Raw genomic sequence first — 12388 nt, forward strand, 5'->3', positions numbered from 1 at the left:
TGGGCATGGCAGTAGGTGGAAAGGGTAAGCTGGATGGACAGATTGAAAAATGAAGAGGTACTGAGAAGAGTTGGAGATCAAAGACATGTACTGAATGTAATAAAAAGAAGGCAACAAAACTGGATTGGACTTATATTACAAAAGGAGGAGGGTCATATAAAAACAGTCTTAGAAGGGTACGTGGAAGGACAGAGGAGGTGAGGGAGAGAGAAAATTCAGGTCCTGGATGATGTGGTAGATGGCAGCACATGTAACGGCATTCAGAAGGAAGCAATAGATCGCATGAAATACCGGGTGATCAAAAAGTCAATATAAATTTGAAAACTGAATAAATCACGGAATAATGTAGATAGAGAGGTACACATGACACACATGCTTGGAATGACATGGGGTTTTATTAGAACCAAAAAAATACAAACATTCAAAAAATGTCCGACAGATGGCGCTTCATCTGATCAGAATAGCAATAATTAGCATAACAAAGTAAGACAAAGCAAATATGATGTTCTTTACAGGAAATGCTCAATATGTCCACCATCATTCCTCAATAATAGCTGTAGTCGAGGAATAATGTTGTGAACAGCACTGTAAAGCATGTCCGGAGTTATGGTGAGGCATTGGCGTCAGATATTGTATTTCAGCATCCCTAGAGATATCCGTCATCATGATACACTTGCGACTTCAGGTAACCCCAAAGCCAATAATCGCACGGACTGAGGTCTCGAGACCTGGGAGGCCAAGCATGACGAAAGTGGCAGCTGAGCACACGATCATCACCAAACAACACGCGCAATAGAGCTTTCACGTATCTAGCAATATGGGGTGGTTTTAATAAAAACCCATGTCATTCCAAGCATGTGTGTCAATTTTTACCTCTCTATCTACATTATTCCATGGTTTATTAAGTTTTCAAATTTATACTGATTTTTTTATCACCCGGTAGATATGCAAAGGACCTGCTAATGTACTAGAGACCAGATGATGATAAGAATATGATGGGACTTAAACTAAGTAAATCAAGTATAAACAACTTTATCCCCCATTTCTTCAGCATTTTGCTGTATTTCCCACTGAGATTGTCACTATAAATTATAATTGTAAAACTGGCTTGTTCCACATCAAAGTGAGCGATTCCAATTATGATCCACGGGATATGTAAATTAACTTCATATAATTCTACTACTATTTAATGGCAGTATAGTTGGCTCACTGTTCACCAAGAAAGATACAGACTGCTATGCTCCAAACTGTTACATAGTCGGTGATTACATCACAATTAGGTATTATTTAGAAGGAAGAACACAGACGAAACAAGATAAATCTGGCAGCAGGGAGTGAAATAAAGCGAGCCCTCAACATGGAAGAGTCGAACACTGTTCTCAAGGGGCTCACCTCACATGAAAGCCAGCCAGCGCACTTTAAAGTATTGCACTCACTAGCTATGTTCTATAAAGAGAATAGGATCACAGTGCACAGAGAGTATTTCAAACGTAGCGAGATTATGTAGCCCTAAAATGTAAAAAAAAATTACTTTGAAAGAGCCAAATGAGAGGCATCAGCACCTCTCCTAACGTAAGTTAGCATCTCACAGTGTAATCACCACCACCTGTCATATTTCCTTTCCTGTCCATCAGCCAATACAACAACAGAAAAAGTTATCATACATTACACAACGCCACTAAACACGAGTTTTAAAAAGGATTTAAAAAACTCTGTGACCATTATGCCACAGTATCACAGACCCAGATTTTTGTGATATTTTTTAAAAAGGATTTAGGAAACTCGGTGACCATTATGTCACAATATCAGAGACCCAGATTTTTGTGACATCCAGAACCAACTGCTTTCGCTTTCCTGAGCCCAACATCCCACTAACACTGACAACACTAATTTCGTATGTAATCAATTTACGAGGATGGTTGTTATTGTTTTCAGTGAAGAGAGTGGTTTGATGCAGCTCTTCATGGTACTCTATCCTGTGTAAACACAAGGACAGCAACAAGTAATAAATAACGAATGTGTCTGCGGCGATCGTTATAGTGGTTTCTTTCTCTGAGGATGTGTGGGCTATGTTCTTTAACACGATATGAATGACAATGGGTGTGAGGTGTTAATTTTTACAACGTATATTGCGTAGGTCAGAAAAAACTGTACCCTTAAAAATATTGAACTGTGTGTGATACTAAATATATTGATTTACAGTTAGCCTACATGCTCCTATTATCACGATCATTAAATTTGCTGACTGAAAAATTAGACCTAGTTGGTACGTTTCAGGCAAATAGAGGTCGCTGACACTGACAGGAAAAGAATCATTCCAACATGTTCCTTTGAAAAACAGCTGCGTCTGGAAAACATTTAAAAGCTTGCAACACACGACATAATTACAACTCATAATCACTGATGTGCCATTTTTCCTTCGATTGCAAATTTCGAACCCACCTAGACGATTACATGTGAAGCGTTGCATTTTTCATAGTTCCCGTGATTTCTGCTGCCTTTATCTACGGGTAATCACAATATTTCAACAATACCAATAATTAAACATGTATTCCACATCCAACCACTACATATACAGAACACTTCACTAAATTATCAACACCTCCAGATAAATCTTTACATTTAAAACAGTGACTGTGTTGTGTTTTACAGTGCAACCAACATTGACGTTTCGAGAGGCTGCTAGTGGCATACTGCAGTTGTAACGTATTTGCATGTGTGAACTCCCAGTTTCTACTGCGCAGGTTTAGAGACGCAACTTTTGTCATGTCACAAAAAGTTCAGCTTGGTTGTACTTTGTTACGCCGCTTTCCTTCCACCATTGATTGCCCCACTGTGGCAGTATTTCGAAGCACGAGCATTCTCTCCCAGACAACGTGGAGTAATTGTTGCTGTACTTTATTCGATTTCACTGCGTTTTCTTTTTATTAGTAAAAGAACTGAAATCAACAGTCGGCAGGTACACTTTCGCAATTTGTAGAACTAACAAAAAATTATGAATATCTGCATCAGTGTTTGTGTGTGTACACGATACTTGCAAACCAATGACGTATCCTAAATTTTTGATGAATAAATAAATAAACTTTATATGTGCAACCTAAAAAGCGAGTCGCATACGCTTCGTGATCAGTGAGACCAAGACCTATATAAATTGTGGATTACAAATAGGAAATAGCTCCTGAGAGTGATGTGGCAGCTGTTACACTAAAAATTAGTTGTTCGAAATGCATGTACCAACGAATTCCAAAATCTTGGAAGAGTGGCATGCCTGCAGATGGTATTCACCTGACAGCTGTTGGTTACTTTGGCATAGCTGACAGCATTTTCGTCTCGAGTGTTATTTCTTTTATAAATGTGTTCGTGGGCCCTGATTTATTCCTGCGCGAAAACCTTTTTCGGATCCAACATTTGGGTATCATCTTCCTTGCGTTTAACTCTTGTCAAAGTTTTAATGCCATAACTTGTGCTATAACATTCATAACACCCATATGATTTCCACTGACGCCATATTGAAAGCCGTGCAACTACACAGAATTTGTTGTGTCCTGTTTGAACGGCAGCTCACGATGGCACAAGCTGTGAAGCCACCTTAGTTGCTTGTGTGAAACCCGTATTATAAATTTACAACAAGAGTTATGGTCCATTAATACTTGACAGAATGGAATATTAAAACATTTCACAATGAATTTGAAACAATGGCATTCACATAGGCCGTCAATGTTATGGAATCATACAGGGCATCACCATCAAAATTTCTTAGGAAGAAAGTTTTGACATTGGCGGAGCAGACGGTGTCGTCGTCTGCTAACATCTAAAGTGTTTTAATGTGCAACATACCAACAGTTATCTGCGTACTTTGAAAATGCAGGAACAATTATAGAATCACAGTAATCGAACACATACGTCAAGTGTTTGAAGATAAAGGAATTGCTCAAGTCACCTTTTGTGATCTAAGTAAGGCGTTTGACTGTGTAGAGCATATATACTCCTAGAAAAAATGGCGTACTACAGCATTCGAGGTAACAGCCTTAAACTATTAAAATTTTTCCTATAGGATCGCAAGTGAGCCGTTTGTGTAGGTAAAGAAAAGTCCAGTACTGAATTGGTTAAAATAGGTGTACCACAGGAATCTGTACTGGGGCCTTTTATGTTCCTTATAATGATTAATGATCTGCCATCATTCATCGAGTCCATGACAGTACTATATGCAGATGATACAACTTTCCTTCATTGTAGTAATGATTTCAGTAGCCTCAAAGCTTGTGTTGCAGAGACCTATTGGTTTAAAGCAGCTGGCTTTCTGCTGAATGATAAAAAAATGCAGCAGATGGTTTTTAGTCGAAAAGACAAGATGATCTTACTGGTGTTAAGTTTTTAGGAGTGATGATAAATTATCCTGTGGGCAACATGTACAGTATATTAGTGGTAAATTGTTTAGATCGATGTATTTACTATGGCAACTTATGGACTGTGTACCTTAAAATTATGTTAGACATCGTATTTTGTATTTTTCCAAAGCATCCTAATCTATGATATTATTTTACGGGGGAACTCGAGTTCAGTGTGTGACATCCTAATACTACAAAAGAAAACCATTAGGATAATTACTGGTTCTCATATAAAATACACTGCAAATCATTGTTCTGTGAACAAAAAATCATGAGTGTAATAAACCTATATATTTGCTATGTTTTACTCCATACAAAAAAGAAGTTACCAGAAGCAAAATATAGAGAAAATATACATTTCTACAACACGAGGAGAAGCAGATGCATTTATACTCCTTACCACAGACTGTCAAAGTCACTTAACAGCTATGAACTGATGGGGCACAAATTATTTAATAAGCTTCCACAATATGTACAAGAACTACCTGAACAAGCATTCAAACAAAAACTATACGACTGGCTAGTTGCTCAACCATTCTATGACATAAATGATTATTTCAAATGTAATATAATTTCGTAGTGTTAATGACATGCCTCTTGTTTTCTTTGAATTAACAGTTATATTGTATTATATGACTGACATTGTCTATTGCTGTAATGGCCGAATGACAATAAAAAATATATTTTCGCCACACTCGCTCTTTTTATATTAGCTGATTCCATAATTGTCTGTACTTTCACTTTTTATTTCATTATTTTGCTTCTTTGTGACACACTGCAAAGGTTCTACAACAAATTTGGTATTTTTGCGGTTCAAAAATCTTCCACAAGGGAGACCAGATATCTGAAGGCGAAGAATGATTCAGGTCTTACAATAATTGGCCAGAGAAAATGATTACAAAAGATGATCAATCGTCAACACGCCACTTTCTTGGAGTGCGACTGGTCGATGAGGCTGGCTGCTGTGACAGGAGGTCTCTAGTAAATCAACTCACTAGGTGTTACCACGAACTCAATTGATGTTAATGAGCATGGTGAGTCAGATTGATAGGTGAACCATTTGTTTAATTTCAGTAAAAGTGATGTACCTATTGTAACATATACATGGCATTCTTACTAATTTTTAAAAACCTCTGGAACGATGTAGATACTGCTGAGACAAATGTCAGAAAATAACCCCGGAGTGGATGACAAATGTTGAACGTGTGACGCCATCAAATGCGCTACCTTGCTGCATGTGCAGCGGTTGAGCCTACTGCTCTGTCGAACCTGATCATTCCAACTCAAGTCAAGTATTCACATTGTTGTGGCTCTGGGTCCATGTCCATGGCTGTAGCGTGAGGATCTCAGGGTCCAAGTTTTGCATCTCACAAGCAATATTTGTTTTATTGCATTGAATGATTTTGTGTCTTAAATGAGTAAGATTTGTTATTAAAATCTTCCTGGAAGATTAAAACTATGTGTCGGAGAGAGACTCGAACTCGGGACGTTTGCCTTTCGCAGGCAACGGCTCAAGCGACTGAGCTACCCAAGCACGACACACAACACCTACTCACAGCTTTTATTCCGCCAGTACCTTGTCTCCTATCTCCCAAACTTCAAAGAAGGTGTTCTGCAAACCTTGCAGAACTAACACAGGCCATGTGTCCTGCTTGGGTAGCTCAGTCAGTAGAGCACTTGCCCACAAAATGCAGAGGTCTCGAGTTCGAGTCTCGGTCCGACACACTGTTTTAATATGCCAAGAAGTTTCATATCAGAGCACAATCCGCTGCAGAGTGAAAACCTCATTCAACATTTATTATTTACCACTGTTGCTGTTTCCGCTAGTTTATTGCAAAGTCTAGTACACCAAAAACCTACCATATTGTGTCACAAGGAATTACATCGTTACCACTAAATGACCTACATTTTCTTTACTAAATAACCTCTGCAGACAAACAAAAGAGCGGACAAAAGGAAATAAACACAAAATAAGAACAGTTTTCATTTGGTTACAGAGAAGACAATTATTTTGTAACTTTTATATTTACAAAACATTACATTTGTAATAGGTGTTCGAAATTGAGACCGTTTACTCGAATGCAAGTAGGGCCTATATTATCGCTCAGTCATCAGTTTGCACCCAAGCCCAACCACTGCACTTGTGGGAAGGTACGACATCTGATGACGTCATATCTTCGACATTTCTCGTCCAGTCTTGGGATATTTCCAGACATATGTGGCTCCATGTGCCTTATATTAAATTATTTGTCTCAGCACCATCTACGTCGCTTTGGAGGGAAGGGCGTTAAACGTTAATAAGAATCGCCCTATACAGACGAGGAGGTCAGAAAGAGTCTGCACAACTTCTAAGGGTGTTGCAGGGGACCTTTTACTTCGAAAAATTGTTAAAAAATTAGATAAGTTGTGCTATTTTCGAGATATTAATCATTGACATTAGCCAATCAGTTTGTCATGTGTTCAAATTCAAAGAGACTGCCAAAGGCAGCGTCACTAAACTTGTATTTCATTTGGTTTCTTCAAGCCGAACAAATGTAGCTTTTGCTCATCTAGCTTAATTTACATTTCCAAAGAAGGCATATTTTAATTGGTAACGATAATTTCAACAGGTGATAACTCATGGATCAAGAGACCTCTGTGCATTATCACATTTTTTAATGTTCAAGAGTTTGAATTTGCAAATGCAGTGACCTGATTGGCTAACTTTAATGCCAAACAACTCGGAAACGGCGCAATGTATCTTTTTTTCCTTAACAATTATTTCTCAGTACAACCTCCTCTGCAGCACCCTTACAATCTTTTCAGAATGTTTCTAACCACCCCATATATATTTGTAATATAGGAATAGAAGTGACAACAGAAAGTTATTGTCCAAAGTATTGGGAAATTGGGAAATAATAATTATATTTTGAGAATAAGTTAATTACTGTAATTTACAACATGGAAGTGCCAGGAGGTATGTCAAAATTTTACCAAATTATGAAAGCAATGTTGGACAGGAGTTTAACCTGCAAAAGAAACTCAGTGGCAGCTCTCCACTTGAAATGCACCTCTGTTACAGACGCTATTTTGAAAGCTATGTATGGCGCCACCACCAAACGGAATTTCATGAAACTATAGGAACTGAAGTGACAATTTTACTCTAAGTCCCACAGTAAAATTCCGCATTTTTCAACCGACATTGGCTGAGAAAAAAGGGTTATCTTACTTATTACACGCCCTTCGTAAAAGGCAAAAGTCATATGAAATGTCAGTTAAAATATAATTGTATTTTGCGAAGTATCCTTTAGTATATCACTAATTAAACTGCAATTGCGCAATCTTAACAAACTTCCAAATTACGCATCTTTCCTCTCAGTTTGAGTTCCAGAGATGCCCATTAAAATAATATGTAGTGATTCCTGAGTGTTTCCAGTGTTTCTGTTTGTCCATTAAAACACTGTGCCACAAATTGTGAGCTTCCCAGTTTTTCTATGCCATTTGACTGGCTAGGTGAACAATTCCGTCTCCACCCACTGTAAAAATAGCGAGGTGCCACCATCAACGACGAGTGTAAGGTGGTTTCCAGGGACATTCTTCCTGCAGAGTCTGACATCTGGGTATGGTTGTTCCCGTGGAACATTGTCTTACAAGGAATCATTCCAAAATCGGCCTCATATTTTAAGGAGATAAAAAGCACACTTAGAAGATATCAGTCGCAGAAATCGATTCCATGCGGAAATTTGGACCGCAATTGTGATAGGAAGCAGTTATGAGCTCCTTAATGTACAGCTTTCAAACTTTGTGCACACTGATTGCTTTCACTCACGCTGCCCCACAGCAGCTGCCTAATCCTCAAGAATGAAGTACTGTATAGTGAAGATCTTCAATTCAAGGGGTATTGAAGGCGAGGGAAGAAGAGGGTTGGCTGGACACTTCTCCCCAGTGTCTTATGAAATCTAATTTGAGAACAGTCATGTAATTCTACATGAAAAATAGTAGGTAATATGGATACATAATATGTCAACCTCATGTACACATACGTTCAATAATATTTTAACCAGCGATTGTTTTGTAAAAAGAAGTGGTTTTGGTACTTTGACTTTCCACAGGATGATCGTGAAATTTTCTTAAATTTCTTAAAACGTTATTTTAACACTTTTCAGAGTATTTTTAAAGTGTGGATATAACGTTTGTTTTACATTACTTCAACTACAGGCAAACATTCTACTGTACCACATCTCAAGATCTAATGTTCTAATATTTTTTTGTCAGAGGTACTGGTACAGTGTACCAGTGTGTACCATCACATATGAAGCACTAATTTTAACAATATCCTCGTATTGATATTCTGCAGCTATACATATACCTTTCAAAATTAAAATTAATTAACATCAGTAAATAAATAATTATTATTATGAAATGGAGTTTATGATCGATTTACAGTAATTTACTCATGACAGTTACATTGAAAAATAAAGCATCTCCTACAAATGTAATTCACTTTAACAGTGCCAGTCTTAAAATCCAAAGAAAATAACATACAATAGCGACATTAATAAAGACACACTAATTCATTTCATTTATTTACAGTGTGTTTGTGAATCGCAACACAAAAACGTTCGTGGGCACCACCTACAGATTAAGAACTGTGCACTTTGATACAATGGACAAAACCCATTACCAATGTCAAAATAATATTTCACAAGCCTCTTACTCACTCTGCTGTGCAGAATTTGGCACTTGGGCAATGGCCAGCTGCAGTGGGTCAAATCAAGTGACAAAGAATCATAACACACAAAAGTTTAAAAGCTGCACATTCAGAAAATCATAACCGCATCCTATCAGAATTACAGCCCAAATTTTTGCACATTACAATTGCTGGGGCTGATAACTTGCAAGTGTACTGTTTTCTCCTGAAAATATGAGGCCAAGTTGTTGACGCTACATTGCTACTATAAGTCGGGTAGCATTGTGTGTGTGAGGGTATTGATGGATTTGAAAGTATCAGTACTTTCATGTTCAATTACTGTTCACTTACGCTTTTTAAATAATATCAGCATGTGGATATCAAAAGATTCATGTGCAACTGAAGATCTTGTCCTCATAATTTTTTTCCATAGTATCTATCCATGTCATCATACGTGCTATCAGCTGATAAGTTTCACATTCTCCATATTGCCTTAATTAGCTAATGCTGTTAGCTTAGTAGGATATTGATTGGGCGAAATTCTTAAGAATAGCCCAGTTCTGGTAATGGAGCGGACTTGGTGTCTTTCGTGAATGATGGCCCCACATATGTTTCTTTGTAATCTTGAGTTCTGTTTATTATTTCTTCTTCCCACTGCCTTTACTATTACTATTCAAACACAGGCTGTCAGTTTTATTTCTCAGATCACACTCTTTTGTAGCATCATGTCCCATCCCTTGTGTGGTACTGGACACCATGTGGTGACACCCTGTTATCTATGGTCAATAACCCCTTTTACCAGAGAGAACTCGATTCTAAGAGCATAATGAATACACATGTCCTTTGCCGGCAGTGGTGGTCTAGCGGTTCTAGGCACGCAGTCTGGAACCGTGCGACTGCTGCAGTCGCAGGTTCGAATCCTGCTTCGGGCATGGATGTGTGTGATGTCCTTAGGTTAGTTAGGTTTAAGTAGTTCTAAGTTCTAAGGGACTGATGACCACAGTAGTTAAGTCCCATAGTGCTCAGAGTCATTTGAACCAATACACATGTCAATATGATCAAGCTCTTGTAATGAATTTTACTGGATTTAACGATCTTTGCTTCCATGAATTAGTCCTGTTTCTTTTATTCATTCAAAGCCTACAACCTAACTGCAGAATGTGATGGCACCTAGTGGTTACTGTTGAGTGCTTGCTCTTCTAAACAGCAGTCCATGTGAGCAAACTAGTTGTCTCTTTACATCACGTTACTCGTACTTTAGGTACTGGGGCTATACACGCCTCTGTAAAGAACAGCTCTATGTAGTCATAGGGTCGAGTCACACAAGTTTGCTTTCATGTCCCACAGCTAATTCGCTGCAAATAATAACCTGTAACCATGATCCTGCAGTCAAATAGTCTATGCATTGGGTAGAATTGCGAATTAATAAAAATACACAGAAATATAAAATAAAAGACAAATGAATAATTTAACAGCAAGTGCTCTTTTCTAACGTCTGCAGTTGATGTAGACAAGGGAGATTTATATTGAATAATGTTTATTCAAGAAAGAGCATCTCAAATAAATGGGAAATGGTTCTACAATATTCAGATAAAATACAGATAGAAAATATCCTTATTAGATGCGGTAAAGTTACCCAAAACATTTGAAATACCATATTTAATTAACTACTTGAAATTTCACTGCAACTATTGTGTATGGTACAGTTCATTCCTCTCTTTCACAAATAATGAAATAATTACATTCTGTCGACGTCCGCATGCCAAGAGTCATTCGGCCAATATCGACACTCTCCTTTCACTATGTTGAGCCTCCGTACTTTATTATTTACATGTGAAATATACCAAATTACCCTTTACACAGACTAGAGATAACCTCCCAAAATTCTTACATATTACACTTGAAATTATACACATATATTTATACACACCCAACTCTTCATCCACAAGGCGTAACTTTGCCACCATTGCCTCCTATACCACACTTCTCACTACTCTATCTTTTGAATTTCACTTTTCTACATTTTTTGAATTTTTCAAATTTGAGGCCTTTTCTTTGTTCACCAACAGGTTCTTACTTTTACTGATACAATTTGTGACTGCTGCTGGCACACCATTTCTATATTCGAGAAATGCACATTTCTTTTATTCATCAACATCGTTTATTTCACTTACAGACTGCACATTTTTAATTTCATCCCTATCAAAACAATGTTCCCTCAAAATATCATTTACATCATCCCTGCTTTTTTCCTCCATATTTATGGTACAGATTATAATTTCAGAACAACCCTCAGTTTCGTTACCCATTCCTAGAGTCTCCTGATCTACCTTCAGCTCATCTGTAGGATATTTAATCATCCTCAAAATCCATTGTTTCATAATCCTCGTAAGCATCAAATGTACAGTCTTCTTTCTCCGAACTAACAATATCAGTAGCTGCTACATTCTTTCAATTAGCCACACAACAAAAAACTTCATCTCCCTTACACAAATCCCCATTTAATTCTACCAAATCACTACAAACTTTATCATAATTAAATCCACTAACGCTGATAACTCATAAGATTCAGTACATAAAACATCCATTACATCCATCAATGCATTGTAGTAATCACCACCAATAACTTCGTCAACCTCCTACGATACACCATTCAAATAGCCGTTACTGCATCACACTACATCAGATTTCACAGTACACACAAATTCATTCAAATTCGGAACTGCCTCCACCTTTACTGCCATCTCAGACTTTTCCAACACTTCGCACTCTGATCCACTACCTAAAACATTACTTTCACATTCTTCCTTCCACATCTAATCATAATTCATAGTTTCATCAAGAGCCATTGGTTCACTTCCATCAACAGAAATAAATGCACAAACTCCTTCCTCCGAGATATCTAAATTAGTAGCCTCACCTTTAGGAACTTCAGTCACTAAAATATCACCTTTGCTTCTCTGCAATAATAAATCATGCACTTCCGCAGATGCATAACAAAATTCTTCACCATCTGACGAGAATACTGCTTCGCTACCTTCACAGATACCTTCTCCTATTTTCATTTACACAAAGTTGCCTTCATTACTTTCACCTTAAAATTCGTCATACATTACACCTCCACCAAATTCAGATCCACTTCTGTCTCTGTTTTGATCACAGAACCTTTCAACAAACACTCATTCAATCATTCACTTCCCTTTCACCAAATAAATTCTCCAATCTCATTTCATCATTACCATATCTCTCAACACATTTTACAATATATCTTGGGCCCTCTTTATGACTGCGCTGTTTAAAATTATTCCCCATTCTATTTTTATTTCTCGAA

At 37.5% G+C, this 12388-nt stretch overlaps 1 protein-coding gene across 2 annotated transcripts in view; it reads right to left on the reverse strand.

Annotated features, from left to right (window-relative positions):
- Window positions 1–2645, reverse strand: part of LOC126418505 (CD2 antigen cytoplasmic tail-binding protein 2 homolog) — a 90969-nt gene extending 88324 nt beyond the window's left edge. For both annotated transcript variants that reach the window (XM_050085296.1, XM_050085297.1), the window contains exon 1: window positions 2443–2645. The gene's annotated coding sequence lies outside the window, so the exon portion shown is untranslated. The remainder of the gene's footprint in view (window positions 1–2442) is intronic.
- Between the last annotated feature and the right edge of the window lie 9743 nt (window positions 2646–12388).

Source organism: Schistocerca serialis, chromosome 9, assembly GCF_023864345.2.
Source record: "Schistocerca serialis cubense isolate TAMUIC-IGC-003099 chromosome 9, iqSchSeri2.2, whole genome shotgun sequence".
NCBI lineage: Eukaryota > Metazoa > Arthropoda > Insecta > Orthoptera > Acrididae > Schistocerca > Schistocerca serialis.